The 17,967-nt window shown below is 37.7% G+C and overlaps 1 protein-coding gene across 3 annotated transcripts in view; it reads right to left on the bottom strand.

Annotated features, from left to right (window-relative positions):
* Nucleotides 1-17,967, bottom strand: part of Ctnnd2 (catenin delta 2) — an 872,325-nt gene that overhangs the window by 576,687 nt on the left and 277,671 nt on the right. The window contains exon 1 of one of the 3 annotated variants that reach the window (XM_036206874.1): nt 2,616-2,894. The exons of the other annotated variants lie outside the window; for them this stretch is intronic. The gene's annotated coding sequence lies outside the window, so the exon portion shown is untranslated. Of the gene's footprint in view, nt 1-2,615; nt 2,895-17,967 lie in introns of those variants that run through there. 3 annotated transcript variants of the gene reach the window in all.

Raw genomic sequence — 17,967 nt, 5'->3', positions numbered from 1 at the left:
GGGAGCTGGGACAGCACAGCAAACCAAACAGCAAAAGGAGAAGCTAAGTGCATGCTCCAGCAAGGGATTTCCTCTGCTCAGCAAACAGCGGGGCAGGGGTGGATCTCAGAAGAGACTAGGAGTCAGTTCTAGGGCCATGGAAGCCCTTTTCAAAGCATAAAGATTCCAATTTTGCTGTTCAGAGTTGTAAAATGACAAGGTTTGCATTTTTTTATACTTCTACCTGAAATAATTTTTATTAACACTTATTAACAGTTATTTTGCAAATCAACTACTATATCATCATTCCTAGTTTGATATTTGGATCCCACTAGATTGCTTAGTTCCTTGACCCTATATAACGTTTTCATCCTTTCGGAGTTTTCTGCTTTGTTTAAGCACAGAGGGGATTAGAACTAAATTGGCTGAATATACAGTGTTACAAACATACACAGACAATGGAAAAACTGCAGACATAACTAAGTGGAGAAGCGCAACAGCCTTCATCTTAGGCTGGTCCAAATAGTTTTGTCAGACTCTCTACCTAAGACTCTGCAGCTTGGCAGAATTGGGCCACTTGGACTAGATCTATGACTATCAAGCAAATGATGTTTCTAGACAAGTGAAACTATCTCTTTTTCTTAATTGTGTGGCTAGCATTTAGAAAGAAAATTGCACAGATAGCATTTTCAGCTTGGCATTTGGAAAGCCTTATAGCATATATTCTTTTTGAGTCACATTCAACTCTGCTTATGCTTTCAGATGCTGTTTCAGAACTTCTTTTTGTGTCTTTTGCTGTATCCGCCTGATATAGCAACTTATATTTAAAATACTGTTCAAATTACTTTCTCATGTTAAATACCTAAACTATATAACATGGGGAAATAGGAAACCTCACTAGCTAATTACTAGCTAATTAAAATTAACTGTTTGGTCACATACACGTATTGTGTCATACAGTTTGAAGGTGTATAGTCATCTAAAATGCATTGCATTCATTTCAAAAATCTGTGTCTATCATATGTGCCTAAAGTAAAGCTTCATAGGCAATTACTCTAATATTTTGAGACTATTATTAACTAATGATCAATATTGAACATATTGCCAAAGGCTAAACCCTTCTAAAATTACTACTCCTTATGTTTATTATTGCAGTCCTAAGACTCAAATCCAAGGCCTTGTGAATGCTAGGCAATTGCTCTGCCACTGAGGCACATCCCTAGCCTTTAAAGCACTATTTTAAATCCACTCAGTGAAGCTTGCTTTCACATATTAAATATGAAATGTCTTCTTAAATGTAGTACAATTAGCATAGACTTGTAACTTTTAATTCACTGAGATATTGAGCTAAGGTGCACCTGCAGAGTATGTGCAAGATTTCTTTGTGAACACCTTTGAAATAAAAATATCTGAGGTGGGTAATTAAAATCTTGAGGTGTAAAAGTATGTTTCTATCAAAAGTTTATTAAAGTTTTTATAAATTTGTTTACAAAGACCTTCCTCACCAAAAACTAAAATAAGAAGTCATGTTTACATCAATATGGTAATTCATCTTAGCACCTGCATTAAAGAAGCCATTTATGATCCTCTGGAAGAGAAACTTCATTCCAGGAAGGAATCGGGATGCATCTATAACTGGTATCATTGATCTGAAGTCACTTCCTGTCACTATGATCAGCTACTCAGAAATATTTCAGCTTTAAAGACAAGAGTGTAAACATTCCCTGGCTCTCCGTGTTACATCACTCACAAGTCTATAATATACATGTATGCTACAGATATGACAGTCTCATGTCCGGTTCCCACAGGCAGTCACCATTGCCGGTCTGCCCTCAGTTAGCTTCAACAGCCTGGTAAGTATCACAGAAACTTTCTTAACTACAATGACTGACCAGCTTAAGCCACTGTCAGTTTGGGGCAATGATTCTCTCAATGAAATATCTGAATCAAAGAAAGGTAAAGACACTGGCATGATAACGGCTTTCTACAATTATGGGATGCATGTATCCCATTTACACCTGCATCATTTACCGTAATTACAATGTATAATTATTGTATTCTGGTTCTAATGTGAAACTCGCCATTGAGAACCAAGAAATCACTGCAAGAAAGGGAGTGCCGAGCAACAAGTGACCCCCTGTATTGGATTCTTGTATTTACTTCACATAGTTACACCACCAGCGGATTTTCATGTCTTTATTCTCTATGGATATTTTCTTCCTAGCTTATTCACTTAAGGAATTTGTTTTTAATTCTGAAGTAAAACTATACTTCTTAACAAATTATGACTTTAGACATGAATAACTATCACTTTCATGAAATCAAAAGCATGCATCTATGACAGACCAAGTTTTCCTAAAAATGATCACTGAACAGACACAATGGTTAATGGAGATGGACCTGAAGCAGCACACCACACAATCCCTTTCTGTTCAGTCCCCTCACTTGGCTCTCCCAAGTTCAGTGTCCGTACACTGAACAAACCAACAATCGTGAGGTCAGGAACAAATTCTTATCTTATATTCTAAACATAACTCTCAGTCCCCAGTTGCAAAACTTGAAAAGCATCATAAACAACACGAATAATAAAGTGTTGGAAAGACACATAAGGTTAGTTTTTATTTTGTTTCTTTTACCTTTGCTGGACCTTTGGAAGTAACACAGTGGTCCAGGCGGGAAAGTCCACCAGTCCTAAAGATGAAGAAGGGTTACAACGCCCTCCTTCCCCAGGCACCGAGCTGGCTGTTTCAGGCTTTCCACCCACTTGCTCCTCCCTCCTGGAAAGAAGGCTAAAAGCAAGCAAAGGGGCTCAAAGTCCAAGAAGGCAGAGAATAGCAGTCCTGGGAAAGTCAGGATGTCGAATTTCCACACTTTAATTTCTGCTTCCACTAGCAAGCAGTGTTAAGAGAAAGCAAAGTAGGATGCATCAGATAGTGCAAGCCTAGTGGTGGCTGTCTTAAAAGAGGAAAGAATAGAGTTCAGCCAGGCACAAAGGTCTCCATGGCAACAGTGAATTTAGACCCCCACCGGCATTATTTATGCAACATTTCATCACAAAAGGACCCTCCCACTAGCCAGCCTAGCAAATTCTAGTTTTCTAATCTTCCTTTCTTTTGCCCCAGATTTGTACCTGGGTTCTTAGCTATCCTTATCTCAATCTGAAGAGACAGAACAAACACAAACAGCATCAACCAATTTTTTTCTAAAAGCAGAGATCATAAAATAAGATTCTCAGACCAATTCTGGATGTTGACTCCTGGGTGAATTAAAAAATAAGATTGCACCTACTTCATATTATAGCAAACAGTGTTGGTTTCAAAGATGGACAGTTGCTGGATAAGCAAGTGCTTATTCTTATTATTTTTGGTTTGGAAATGATGTTGCAATTCAAAAGAATAAAATGAGGCAAAACTCTAAGGCACTCACCAGATGCACAGAAAAGAGACCTATCTAGATGCTGAATTTGGAACTAAATTTTTTATACTAATATAATCCTTCAGCCACCCTAGTTATTGTCTCCATTTTAGCCTAAAACAAATGCTGCAGCTTTAAAACATTTTTAACTGAACTGTGGAACAAATTAATAGCAGGTCAACATTATAACTAGATGAGCCAAATCAAGTAACTTGAAACTGAGATTACATCCCTATGTAATGTGGTTGCTGTGAATATCCGGGGGCAACTGCTTCAATTCTACAACTGTTGACAACTATAAGCTGTCAGCATAATGTTAGTTGCCACATAAAAGGAACATTACCATTACCTATCTTACAGATACTCAATTTGAGGTTGGTTCACATAAGCACTAAATGTGGAGTGTTGGTTATTTTTCTATTGTGGTGATAAAACACTATGGCCAAGGCAACTTCTAAAAGAAAGCATTTAATTTGGGGCTCATGGTTTCAGAGGTTAGTGTCCATGGCCATCATGGCAGGGAACATGGCAACAAATAGGCAGGCATGGTGCTGGCACAGTAGCTGAGAATTCATGTCTTGAGACAGAACCACAAAGCAGCAAGTCAACTGGCAGAGGCTATTGAGACCTCAAAGCCTTCCCCCAGACGCACCCCTCCTCCAACAAGACCACATCTCCTCATCCTTCCCAAACAACTCTACCAACTGGGGACCAAGTATTCATACCACCTATGGAGGCCATTCTTGCTCAACCCACAACACATGGCAGCCTTGTAAAATGAAACTGTTGATTTTTAAAACAGTGCAAGCTTATTAAAACGTCAAAGTTTAAGAGATTTTTTTTTGGTGGGTAAAGGACTTGTAAAAGCAGGGAGGCTTATTCCCATAGCCCATTTAATCAAGTGAAGTGGGTAGCATGTGCCTGTAATCCCGGGATAATCCTAACGATGGAAGGCGAAGATAGACAAGTTCCTGAAAATTTATAGGCCAGCTATCTTGATGTTTAGAATGCAGCAGCAAAAAAATAAAGAGCCTATCTCAAACAGGGTGGGAGGCAAGGGTTAACACTGAAGGCCATTTTCTGACATTCACATATGAGCTGTGCACCTATGTGCCATCTCTCTCTCTCTCTCTCTCTCTCTCTCTCTCTCTCTCTCTCACACACACACACACACACACACCACAAGCATCATATGGGCACATCACATGCATACATAACACACGCACATAAAAATTCAAAGTCGTGGGAATATCTCAGTAAAATAAATACCTAGCAAGATCAAAGATACAAGTTTAAGCCCAAGAACTAGGTTTTTAAAAGCCAGGCATGTTAAATCCCTGTTTTGGGGAGGTGATGACAAGTCAAACCCTGGGCTTGTTGGCAGGCAGCCTAGTTTAGTTAGCAAGTTTCACATCAATGAGAAACTCTGTCTCAAAGAAAAAACAAAACAACCAACAACAACAACAAAAACATGACCTGAAAAACACACAGCAGAGGCTTTCCTGAGAGCTCCACAGTCATGAGTACATACCTGTGAGTGTACACAGACACACATATGCACACATATTCAAGGCTGGAAGTTAAATCGGTTGTAGACCACTTTCCTAGCCATCAGGGTACTGAATTTAACCATGCTCCAAAGCTACCGAAAGAGTAACAAAAGCCACCAGTATCAAATTCCATAGATTATATTACAGTTCTAGGCCAAATGTTCTCTACTCCAATTTCAAAACACTCCAATAGTGTTTTAACAGAATAGCACATAAAAATCTAAATTTCCCATCTCAATTTAACTCAACTTATATTGTATTGTTTTCAAGAAAGTTTTGCAAAAAAAAAAAAAAAAAAATGATCCACATGTGAGTCTGTTCTCTATTAATACCCATCGGAGATAGTTTTCTCTTGCCTGCACAGAGGGCAAATGCCCATTATATAATCCCAGAGGGAAGAGTTCCTCAACGGCAGGCGCACTGTACTATGACTCTTTGTGAAAGTGTTCCTGGGATCCTGCCCCATTTGGAAGGTATGGGACTCAAAAGTATGCACTGTAATTCTAGAGTTTTTCCTTCCAAGTAATTCTAAGGGAATCATCCTGATGCCTTCCAACACTGAACACTGCAGAAAAGATGTGGAAAGCTGGGCTATTTCCTGTCTGCAAACAAGAAGTCCAGGCAAGGAATGTTGTTAAGAGTTGATCGACCTCATCTCAGCCAAGTACTTTCTGCATCTGTTCCCTTTCTTTTGGTTGCTTTTCTGTATTTTTCTTCTTCCTTTTTTATTGTCCCCTGCTTCTCCACTATTTGTTGTTTCTCTTGATGCATCTGAGACAATTTCTCTTGGGCAAATGTTCTATTTTCCATAAGTTCAGAGATTCTTTTCATACCTTTTCTTACATCTACTTTGCATTTTTGTTTTCATGATTTTAAGTTCTGTTAGGTCGTGGGAAAGAACAGGGTTAACCCTCTCTTACAGGACTTGGAAGCAATGCTTTTGCGCTGCAGTTACAATTTCTGGACCTTTTTGTACATGGTTGGATCTCTTTCTCCTCCTACTGACATATTTCCACTTTTTAAATTTATAGCACCAACACAGTTATCTTTAAACCCTTTAGTATATTATATGCATTTTGGAAAATTTATCTCAACTGATATCCCTAACAGCAGATTTGGAAAGGAAGGGTCTGATGCACAGCACTAGGGAAGTGGCTGTCAACTAAAGCTGCTGTTCCAAGTCTTCCTCAATTCCAGTCCTAACCCCCAACAGGAGTTTGTCTAACTGAGGTTCCCTGTCCCTTGTTTCCCTCTCTTAACGTCTTTATAACGTGGCATTCCAGCTGAAGATTCCACTTAGGAATATAAGCACCTCCTCCCAGTACACCTTCCTTGTCCCTTCCTCTCCTCCTCTGTAAACTAAGTACACATTTTCATGTTATCAGGAAAGAAATGCCTGGATTCAGCATATCACAACATCAGGCATACTCTGTTCCTAGCATGATAGCAAATAGAATTTTAGACTCCCACCACTATTTTGGTACTTGATTCTTTTTAGTGTTCACAGAAGTAGAGTAGAATGAATTGAAACTTGTGAGGCCATATTAAAAAAAAAATGGTTTAAGGTAAATCCTAAACACACATAAGTTAATATTTGTTTGTGACAAATTCAACAAAACTTGTAATCTAAACACAAAAACTTTTAGGAGCTAGAGACACAGTTCTGTGGCAGAGCCCCCACTCAGTATGCATCACAGGGTTTTGGGTTCAAACCCCAGGCATCAGAACAAAGGAAGACATAGTAACCCTGGAAAACTAGGAGAACAGAGGATTCTTTTGATTTGATAACAATAAAACAATGGCTTTAGCCATGGAAAAGAGGAACAAACCTTTAATTTGTGTCTTGATGATTCTCTATATTAAATTGAAAGGCAATATATGTAACCATTAATTTAATTTAATAAATTAGGGGGGAAAATGACAGCCTATAAAATGCATATCAGCACACCAGAACCCACTTACTGTGATGCTTCCAATAGTTTGTATGCTACAGTACTTTCGTGTCTCATAGCTAGAATAGATATAGAGAGAAATATGTGCACAATGGATTACAACTCAAAGAACACATATCACTAGAAACCACATATGACATTAAGACTGAGTCAACACAAATGATAGTGAGCTGCTCTTGATGACTTCAGAACTTTTATATTTGTGTATTTCACATGGAAATAAAGTCTGTTAAAACACTATTGGAGGGAGAAAGGGAACATAATTCAAGACTGAATATAGTCAACGTACTTGATAAACTGGAATAAAAATATCTTCATTAAACCCATCACTATGAACAACCAATATATGCTAATATAATTTTTATACATACAAGATGAGTTAATCATGCTAATTACTAGGTAATTCTAGAAATTTGCAGGTGATACAAGAAACATTTTTAACAGTTAAAATTAATAACAAACATCCCATAAACACCAGCTGATTGAGAAATGATGTTATACCCATTTTGGTATCAAGTACTAAAGATTAAACCATATCCCACTAAAATTATAAGTCCTAAATTACTTTCAATGCTAGATTTTTGAGGCTATAAAGAAATGTGCATTTGAAACTGGAGCATTATTTAGCTACTAAATATTCATCATTACAAAAACAGCCCAAACATTTTAACCTCAGAAATTTTTTAGCAATACCACTGAAAAGAAAATGATTTTAGCTTTTAAAAACTAAAAGCAGAACTCAGAGGTAGAGGAATAGCCATGTAATACAGGATCATTCATTTAAAAAATAATTTGGTATACTGTGGCCTTCTCAAACCATGACAAAAACAAAGTTATATTTAATGGCTTGGCTTTATCTTCTAATTGTAAATTCAGAGTGGGAAGAGAAGTAATACCAACACCAAAAGCTCTGATATTACAAAGAGGTGGCTTCGTCGCAATTTGCAATTAGGTGTCACATCAGTCTGTAAATGTTCTATTTAATAAGACTTTTGATATTTCCATGAGTCTTTTCATAACTCACATTTTCCCAGAAATTTTGTCTTTTCATTTTTGTTAGAATAAGCAATCCACTATAAGAGTCTATAATTCTATTCATTATCCTTCCAAAGTCTAAGTTATAAAATGATACATGATGGACAGTCAAATTACCGAGTTGGCCTTCCAAGGGCCCTGGAGAAGCTCCAGCAGGGGAATGTTGCAGCAATTAAACAATTGCAAGGAGTAACAGTTTGGGAGCTAGCTCAGCATTTCATATGTAGGCCTGCAGTTATTGCTGCTGTCCATGGCCAAAGCAGACTGTAGGAGGTGGCAAAGGGAAGAAAAAAAAGGAGAAAAGAGAAAGCTGCAAACAATGAGGGACTTCTGCCTAGGACTTAGCAGTGACCTTCTCAGATAAACCCTGAGCCCCAGTGATGTCTCTGGCTTCCCTATACTATGGGAAGCTTGTTAGACACAATGCAAGCCTCTTGTTACTGAGACCAGAATTGCACCCCTTCACTTGCTAGCTCATATTTGTCAATCAGAATAGACCTGAATGCTGTCACGAGCAATGCAGAGAATTGTAAATCTCACTAATTAAACGTGTTGCAGTTACTACTTGTTCCATCAAAGTATCTAGGACCTCACACTAAGAAAATTACATGCTCTCCTTTATTTTATCTCAAAGCAAAGCTCCAACAATGACAGATTAACAAACAACATTAGTTGTAGCTCTCCACACTGGCATGAATCTAATTTCACTATCTTAGGAGTGCACATTCTGTTTTTCAAGCAGGATGTGAACTTGACCATCCTGGCAGCTGTTCCTTGAACCCTCAGCATTCTTGATGTTGTAAATAGTGAGTCCATGAAATCCATGACTTGTGTTTTGGGAGAAAATAAAACCTGTAGACTAGAATTCCTAGACCCCTGAATTACATGACAGCAAGCTGTGCTGGATCTACTCTTAATATAGAAATAAAAGAATGTAGGATTCCATTTGTAAAGGAGTCACTTTCCAGTGCCCTCTCTCTTTCTTATTCTCTGACACAAACACACATAGGGAAGCGCTGGCAGAGTGCAACACAGTTTTAAACTACAGAAGATGGTTTGTGGTATAACTGAGCTCAAAGTTTGTTTAGAACTGGGTGGAAAAAATCTACTATATTCTACTCTTTATACATCTGAAGTGTATATTTAAGACATTAACTTTGAAGGAAACAATTCAGTTCATCTGGTTGCTTAGAATTACATCTTATTCTCTCAGCATTAAAAATGACATTTGCTTCAATTTTTTGCATACTTAGCTCATTTCATTCTTAGATTTTTTTTCTAACATTTATATAAAGTGGTGATCATGAGTAATACCCTGTCAAAACAGAGTGAGCTCTGTTTCTTTGGTTGGATTTACATATTCTTCTGTTGCCCTTGGCCATGGCACCAGAGGAATACCAATAAGCAAATGCACATGACTAAGCATTTTAAGTTCTTCACACAATGTGCTTGGCTGAGACCCCAGCTAAAGAGACTACTTGAAAACTATTTTTGCATGCAGGCACACACATCCACAGAACCCACCTTAAAATGCAAAGAAACCAATACAATACTTTAAAACAAGTATGAGTAAATTCTTGGAAACATACTACCACTCAATATATCAAATCATATTGATATAAGCCTATGTGTAGAATTACTCCCTGTAGGTTATGCAGTCCTATAGTATTATCACACTTTCCAACACAGATGCCAGGACATTCTGTCCTCGATCTAAAGAGTTAATGAGCACCTTGGCCAGCTAAGTGCATCGGACTGTAGTAACAGTGTGTAGTCATTAAGGTAAAGGAATAAACGAGGCCATGTTGACTCATCACAACCAGCACTTCTGGAACTCTTGGACTTCACTGTTCTCCTTATGCTTTTGTTTGATGGTCTGGGGTTTAAAAAAATCCAATAACACTATCAAAACCGTCTACTATCAATCCTCCATGAATTATACTGTTCGTTACATTTCTTCTCAGATAGGTTAGATCAACCTATTAGTATATTCTGGGTCTTACAGTAGGATTAGTTATATGTGGAATACTTTAGGGTCCTAGATTTAACACGATCAAACTAATCTGGAATCAATTTCAGAGTGGGTCTATGAGTCAGTGGGGGAAGTGCTCGCTGTCCAAGCAAGAAGACACGAGGTGTTCATGAGATGAGATTTTATGTAAGTGAAATGATATGTATTAAAGCCATTATGGAGGCACTCCTCAGTTTCTACACAAAAGTAGGGCACAGTGGCATACATCTGTGACCCCAGTGCTTGATGACAGAGAGAGGGGTTTGATTCCATTAGCATGTAGGGTAGACAGTGTGGCTAATCAGGCTAATCAGCAAGCTTTGGGTTCTATGAGACACACACACACACACACACACACACACACACACACACACACCAAAAAAAAAAAAAAGGAAAAAAAATTGGGGAAGATATCTGTGTCAATTTATGGCCTGCACTTGTGCCATTGGTAAACAGGACCCACCCCACACCCTAACACACATGGAGAATTTTGCTCACAGTATGGTAGCATTCCATACTACTTTAACATGACTCACAGTGGAGGCAGAACCTTGTCATTTGTTGATTATCTTTTGCATCCTTTGTGAATTTCGAAGCCTTTCCTGTGAGACTATAAACACATCTTTCTTCATTCCTGAAATTTTCATACACGTCTCTGACACCAGGAGCCATAACTGAATGCCATGACTTAAACTGGTTCTAGAATTAATACTGAATTAGTAAGGGTCCACTTGGATTCACGCACAGTTCTGTAAAGCTCCTAACTATTGAGATCGGTCCCTTCATATCTTCAGTGCACTAAGAATGGAGTGACTCCTTGACATTTCAGAACTACTCTCACACAAGTACTGAACGAAAAATCAAGGCTCCTTTAGCTCTGCTTATCCATGCTAGGTCTTTTAACTCTTGGTCTGAATTTATAGTAATCAAGCCCCAGTCTAGAAGGTGAGCTATTTACTAATGAACATCCTGGACACACACAGACACACACACAGACACACACACACACACACACACACACACACACACACCCGCCAATATCTAAGGAATAATGAAATTAAGAATATCCAGTATTCTACTTTAGGTAACTTTCCTGGACATCAACAGTAACTTATTTCCTGTGCTACTGAAAGTGCGTTTGTACACACCTGTTCATAAGGTGGGAAAAGCTATACTTGAGTTACATTAAAACAACAGCCTAGGTATAAGATGGGAATTTCCACGTTTCATGAACACATTCCAGTGAAGTGGGTCATGATCTTATTTTACCAATGAAGAAACAGATTCTGTGATTAAATAATTTCCTGCATCACACAGACTTTAAGTGGTAGAAGAGAATTTTCTTTTAAATTTAGCCGCTCAGAGTTCTTACCCATTAGTGACCAGTGTTCACTTATGAAGCTTTCAGTCTGTCTCCTGAGTCATACCTCAGATGTATTGTATTATGCTCTTAAAATGTTTGCATAATGTTGAAGCCTCAGCATTCCCCTTTGCTCTGAAAACAACACAGTTCTGGTGAGAGCCTCCAGCTCCATCAATATCAGCCAGATTCCCCTGGCATGAAAAGCTGCCACTGTCTCCCTTACAATCTATCCACTAAGCAATACCTCTTCAACCATGATTTCCTCAGTCGTTTTAAGCCAATAACACACCCCCAAATCTAAAATCCTGTATATGACTACATTTGAACAGTGCACGTAGACTTCCTTAAATAAAAGGAAACATATTTCCCCTTCCTTTCAAGAAGTTTCTTGTGGAAAGGTTTGCCAATTGAAGAAAGAGGAGGTATGTACCACTTGGTCTATTAATAACAGGACTGAAGGTGAAGAGCTGAAACAAATCCGTTAATGCACATGAAAAGTATGGGACGCAATCAAACGGAGGTGCCTTTATTGAACACTCTCATTAGTATCTGTTAATGACTTGCTCAAAAAAAAAAAAAAAAAAAAGAAGTGAATACTACAACAAAAATGTACGGGTCAGTCTGTCTTGCAAGCCAGGATGCTACAGTTTCTACAAAGTTGGAAGAAAATGTCATCTTCAGCAGATATTTTACCTCTAATAGATCTTTTATGATACTTGTATGGTTACTGATTTTTAACATTGCAATACTTAGGACTTTTACTTTTTTTATATGCACTTATTTGTGATATGCATATGCACTGTGTGGTGGAGAGAGGCAGAGTAAGCTACGGTGAACTTGTGGATTCTTCCCCTTCCATCAAGTTAATTCAGCGATTGAACTCAGAGCATCAGGTTTAGTGACAAGTGCCCTTATCCATCAAGCCATTTCACTAGCCCTATGGATTCCAGTCTAATTATTGGAGGATTCTCATTAATTTGTTGTGCATGAAATTGTTAAGATACCAACAGTATTTTTGCCATGGGTTTCACTTTCTCAAAGTACTATATCCATGCTGACAAAAGAAACAAATGTTTTGTCTTTTAACTTTTTCTTTACTTTTGCCAATTCCTAAAGTCTATACAAAACTTAGAGCCTCTATTCATCTATGAAATCAGTGGGGGTCAAAGGTAAGATGTACACAAGAATGCTACCACGTCCAGCAAAACTTGACCTGGCTCAGAACAGCCAGAGAATGAAGAAAAGACAAATATACAGATATATGCAAGGTCAGAAAGACTGAGATCAGAACAGCCATGCATGCTCTAATGGAGCACACCTACTATGAAACATCCAGAACTTGAGCATGTTTGTTATGGAGAGGGCAGGAGGAGAACTTAGCTAGATGTTGGTAGGTGGTCTCCTAGTCCAAAATTCTCAAGCTGTAAGCATCTGGAAAGAAAAGGTGGCAGCTGCTAGTTTTTGCGCACACTGTCAGCATTTACACTCAGAGCACAGGAAGGTTTTGCCACTCTTCTAAGCCTAACTCAGGGAGCAAGGCTTTGCCAACTTCCTATGGGTCTGAGGCACATCCCCTCAGGACTTCACCTGCTTTTTAAATATTCATTCAAGGCTCCCTTGGCTGCCCAGAGTTCAATTCTGTAACTTTCAGGGCAACTAGGTTTTTCCATTTGAGATTTTAGGCACGTAATCCTATACATAGACACAGACATTCCTTACAGCATTCCATTGCCAAAATTAAAGTCTAACAGAAGACCACGTGATACTTGTGTTGGTGTATGACAAAAAGGAACCTGAGTCAAAACGTTTTATGTGGTCATAATATCGACCAACACATTATTTGATGACTAAATTATTTCAATGATGGGAAATAGAACATGGACTCAGTCATCTAACTTCTTGAGTGTTGCCTGGGAACCTACAGGTGGAAGCAGGTAGAAGATCCATGTGCTTTTTGGATGGCATTCTTTTTTTTTTTTTTTTTAATCCAGGCAATACTTCTGTTACAAACTGAGGAATTCCAGGTAAGAATTGATTTGATATGAATCAATTGTAATTACTCTTTTGGAAAGTCTCAAATACTGAGAATTTTTTTTGTCTCTGAAGTACAACCATAACAACAGGTATGAGCTGAAATGATAATGATTGGAACACATACTCAAGTTTCCTTATGTGGTATTGTTGGCTGCCCAAGAAAGTCAGTGAGGTAGTCATTATCAATATCATAGACATATATATGCTACTATGGGACAACCAGGAACCTGAGCATTTTTATTATGTGCAGCATGAGGGGAGGGGTTTAAAAACATTATATATATATATATATATATATATATATATATATATATATATACATTAATATTTTATGTGGCAATTCAGTTTATGAAAAGTACTCAATGACTCCTAAATAAGAAATAATAATTGAGAGACAATATAGCTAAAAATAGCTTTTGTATAATATGTACTGAAATTTTTCTATACACATATTTAATATGTCTTGTGCTTCGTTTTTCAAAGTAGAAAAAATATGCCAACAAATGAACAGATCTTTTAAAATGAGTACTAGTGCAGGACACTGTTATTTCAAAATTATTGAGCAGAACAGTTTCAGACAATGATACTGCTAATGAAAGGCTTGATCTGAAAAGAAATGTCAACAACTGCCAAGGCAGGAACAGAAAGGAAACCAGAACACTGATGGAGAAAAAATTCATGGGGAACACATGGGCAGATGCTGCGAAGAGATCTGACAGTGCTTGTTTGCTAATGCCACCAGAAGCCCAACGATGCAGCCTGGATCAAGCTAACAAAATACAAAGAATCCTCTGCCCAATGACTACTGTTTTCATAGTCTGCCACACAGACACAAGCTAAAGCAACTCATCTCTGATACTGAAGTCTAACTAAAGGAGATGTGATATTGTGCTCTCGTGACTACATGTCAGAACGTATAAGAACACATCTCATGTATTCATATTATTGACCAAAAGATAATTGATAACTATAGAAAAGCAATTTTGCAAGTGGTTCCTTTTTTTCCATAACAGCATGATAGTCACTTTTACACATATGAAGTAATTAAAATGATGTGTGTTGTCCGTGCTATTCTGTACTGATGATGGGATGATGTCTTTCACTACTGTAGACAATGAATAGTATGTTATTTTATATGAATTTTATTTTTTGTGGAAATTTTTTCCTAAAAAATCATATTAATAACTGAAATAGATTTAATTCAGGTTATTAGAAATGAAATTTAGATGCTAAATTTTATTGTGATCTTGATGGAAAAACATACAGAAACAGCCAGCCAAACTAGTGGAAATCCATGAACTGTGGACCAATAGCTGAGAAGCCCCCATGGTACAGGACCAGGCCCTCTGGATAAGCGAGACAGTTGATTAGCTTGAACTGTTTAGGAGGCCCCCAGGTAGTGGGATTGGGAACTGTCCCTGGTGTATGAACTGGCTTTTTGGAGTCCAGTGCCTATGGTGGGACACTTTGTGCAGCCTTGGTGCAGGGAGGGGCTTAGACCTGCCTTAACTGAACATATCAGGCTCTGCTGACTCCCCATGGGAGACCTTGCCTTGGAGGAGGTGGGAATGGGAGGAGATTTGAGGAAGAAGGCTGGGGGCAAGAGGAGGAAGGAGAGAGGAATTTGTGGTTGGTATGTAAAATGAATAGAATTTTTTTAATAATTAAAATTTCTTAATAGTAAAAAAATTAATGTGTCTTGTTTGAAAATCTCTAATCATTTTAAATTTATTTAAATTATTTTATTAAATTTAATTGGAAATATTTAATTCTTTGCTTCTCAGACCTCATTATGATTTTAGGAAGTTATAATTTTCTAAATCAGAAAATCTATCATTATGATAATACATGAATACATCTCCTGCTACCTCATGGTTTACAAAATGATGTTAAATAAATCATGACTTGATATTCTCAATAACCTTTCAGGGACTTGTTAATATCTAAATCCAGAAAGTTATTATGAATTTAATAACAGTATGCTAATTTACACCACCACAGCATTCATTTTTTTAAACTGAAAATAGTCTTCTCTCATACAATACATCCCACCACAGTTTCCCCTCGCTGGACTCCTTCTACCCCCTACCAGATCTACTTCCCCTCTAACTCCCTTCAGAAAGGAGCAGACCTCCAAAAGACAAAAACCAAATATGGCCTCACGAGATACAAGACAAGGCAAAGGCCCTCATATTGAGGTTGGACAAGGAGGAAGAGTCCCAAGAACAGACCAAAGAGTCGGAGAGACACCCGCTCCCACTGTTAGGAGTCTCACAAAAACACCAAACTCACAGGCATGACATACACACAGAGGCACTGGTGTACTTCCATCACCACAGCATTCTTATTTGTAAAGTTAAACTGTCAGGCTAAAATTCCAGAAAATACCCAGGCACCTATTAAAATATATCTAGGTACTCAGGTCTGCTTATTGAGAAAACACTTAAGTACTATTATATCTTATACCATTTACCAGCCACCTCCAACCTCACATACAGAAATGTCTAGAAAGATTTTCTACAGGGCAAAAAGGGAACCCCTTCCTCTTAACTAACCTCTGTTCCCAAGGTTCAGGCAGGCAGCAACAATATTCTACGAGTTTGGACATACAGAAATCACTGAAGGATTATACTTCTTGTTAGGAAAATTAAGAAAATTTCTCCTCTTTTTTATCTTGTTATTTTATCTTGTTATTATAAAAGACCCCACCACAGCAATCTAGCTTTTAATGCTGGAAATTGTGCACAGCAATGCCTCATTGCTTCTGTATTAATATAGTCATAATTATAAATTATAGGGAGAAGTGCATGTGAGTTATTTATTTTCATTGTTGTTACCAAGAATAGTTTCATGATTTTTGTCATCTGGAAAGATCTGGGAATTCAAAGCAACACAAAAGAATATTTCTTTTCAGGCAAGTTCCCATGGGCCATGTGTCAGTACGCATAATAATCATGGTGACACTCCACAGTGCTATTCAAACACTTCTTGGCAGTAGCAACAAGAAACAAGGCCACTGCCCTTTGGCCAGGGAGACCAGAGTGTCTCTTCCAGTCATCAGTCCAGATGGAGGGGCGACACGCTAAGCCATTGGGAACACTAATGGAATAGGCTTACAAAATTCAGAAATGAACAAGAGACTACTGCATGAATTCACTTCCCTTTTAAACACTGAAATAAAAAAATCACTAAAACCATAATACTGCTTTACACTTTTCAGACTGGTAGTTCTAAAATACAATGGTGGGAGAAGCAATCTTTGTACAGCATTAGTGAGGGGATGGATCTGGTTCATCACATCATAGAAAATGTTAATGATTTGCTGGAGTATCTTGGTAAGTATAAATAAATTAGTTAGCAATTTAAAAGGAAAGCTAAGTATAGTGTGCTATGTATCCTTCTGTATAGAGGAATAGAGGAGAAGACTTCACAATAGGTGTTTTAATAACACAGCAAATTGTTGAACGTCTATACCTAAAATGGAGCTCACATACCCCATCAGATGGGATGGCTGCATTAGCTGTAAATCCCCGCAGGTTTCCATCTACATGTAATGTACTAGACAGGTAACATCTAACTTTTCAGGGTTAACGCTGTCAGCTGTGGTTCTCAGAACATATTTCTAAATGTCAAAAGTTTCAGAACATGGCAACACACCATCCTATGCATCCAACACAATTAGTTTAGCTGCATTTGACTTGCTAATACTGTAGTTGCAGATTGCTTTTAAACTTAAGACCCTTTTCCAGGGTTACTGTGAAGGCCTAAGTACCAAAGGACTCCCCCCCCCCAATTTTCTCTCTTTAAATAACCAAGATTATCTCTCCATACATATGCTTTGAATTGAAATAGACTGCAGACTCAAAAGGAATTCAGAGTAATGGCTAATTATAGACTTTGCTATACATCGTTTTATGATCACATTATTTTAGTATGAAATGTAAAACCTGGGAAGATTATGCTCCTTAAAAATAAGAGGCAATAAACACAGACATAGCTTAAATTTATGACAAACTATATATAACCAAAGGAATTATTAGTTTAAGAAATTTTATTTTCTCCTTCAATTATTGATTGAGTTATTAATGTCCTGCTTTATTATAGACACTATACTAAGGGACAAGGAAGTTGACAGTTGTGACCACACTTCCACACAGTGTACAGTCCAGTTTAGCTTGGAAGCAATATCTGCCTCCCACTGCTTCTTCTAGGAACTGTTTAATCTCTGCTAACCAAATCAATTTATTTATTTCTACAAACTTGCTACAGTAAGAATTTAGTTATAGCCTACCAAATTAAAAGAGTATTTTCCTTTTAAATTGATGAATGTACAGTATTAAAATATAGCTCAATGGTGTTGGTTACTGTCTTATCATATATAGACAGTAGAAATAAGAAACCAGTTACTATCGCATGATTTCAAGAATTCATATTTCCAGGTGGATTCTCCTTTGCCCATGCATGGAGTCTCGATTGCTTGTTAAAGGAAAACAGAAGTGATTCCTAAATTTCATGATCTATAGGTAATGTTTTAGAAAAGGATCAGCCCACTCACTATTCATAGAAATCATAGAGAGAATGATAAAGGAAGCTATTGTAATTACCCAGAAACTGTGGGGACCGGAAATA

This window comes from Onychomys torridus, chromosome 15, assembly GCF_903995425.1.
Source record: "Onychomys torridus chromosome 15, mOncTor1.1, whole genome shotgun sequence".
NCBI lineage: Eukaryota > Metazoa > Chordata > Mammalia > Rodentia > Cricetidae > Onychomys > Onychomys torridus.
Note: the sequence above shows the minus strand (reverse complement) of the source record. Positions and strands in the feature narration are given on the sequence as shown.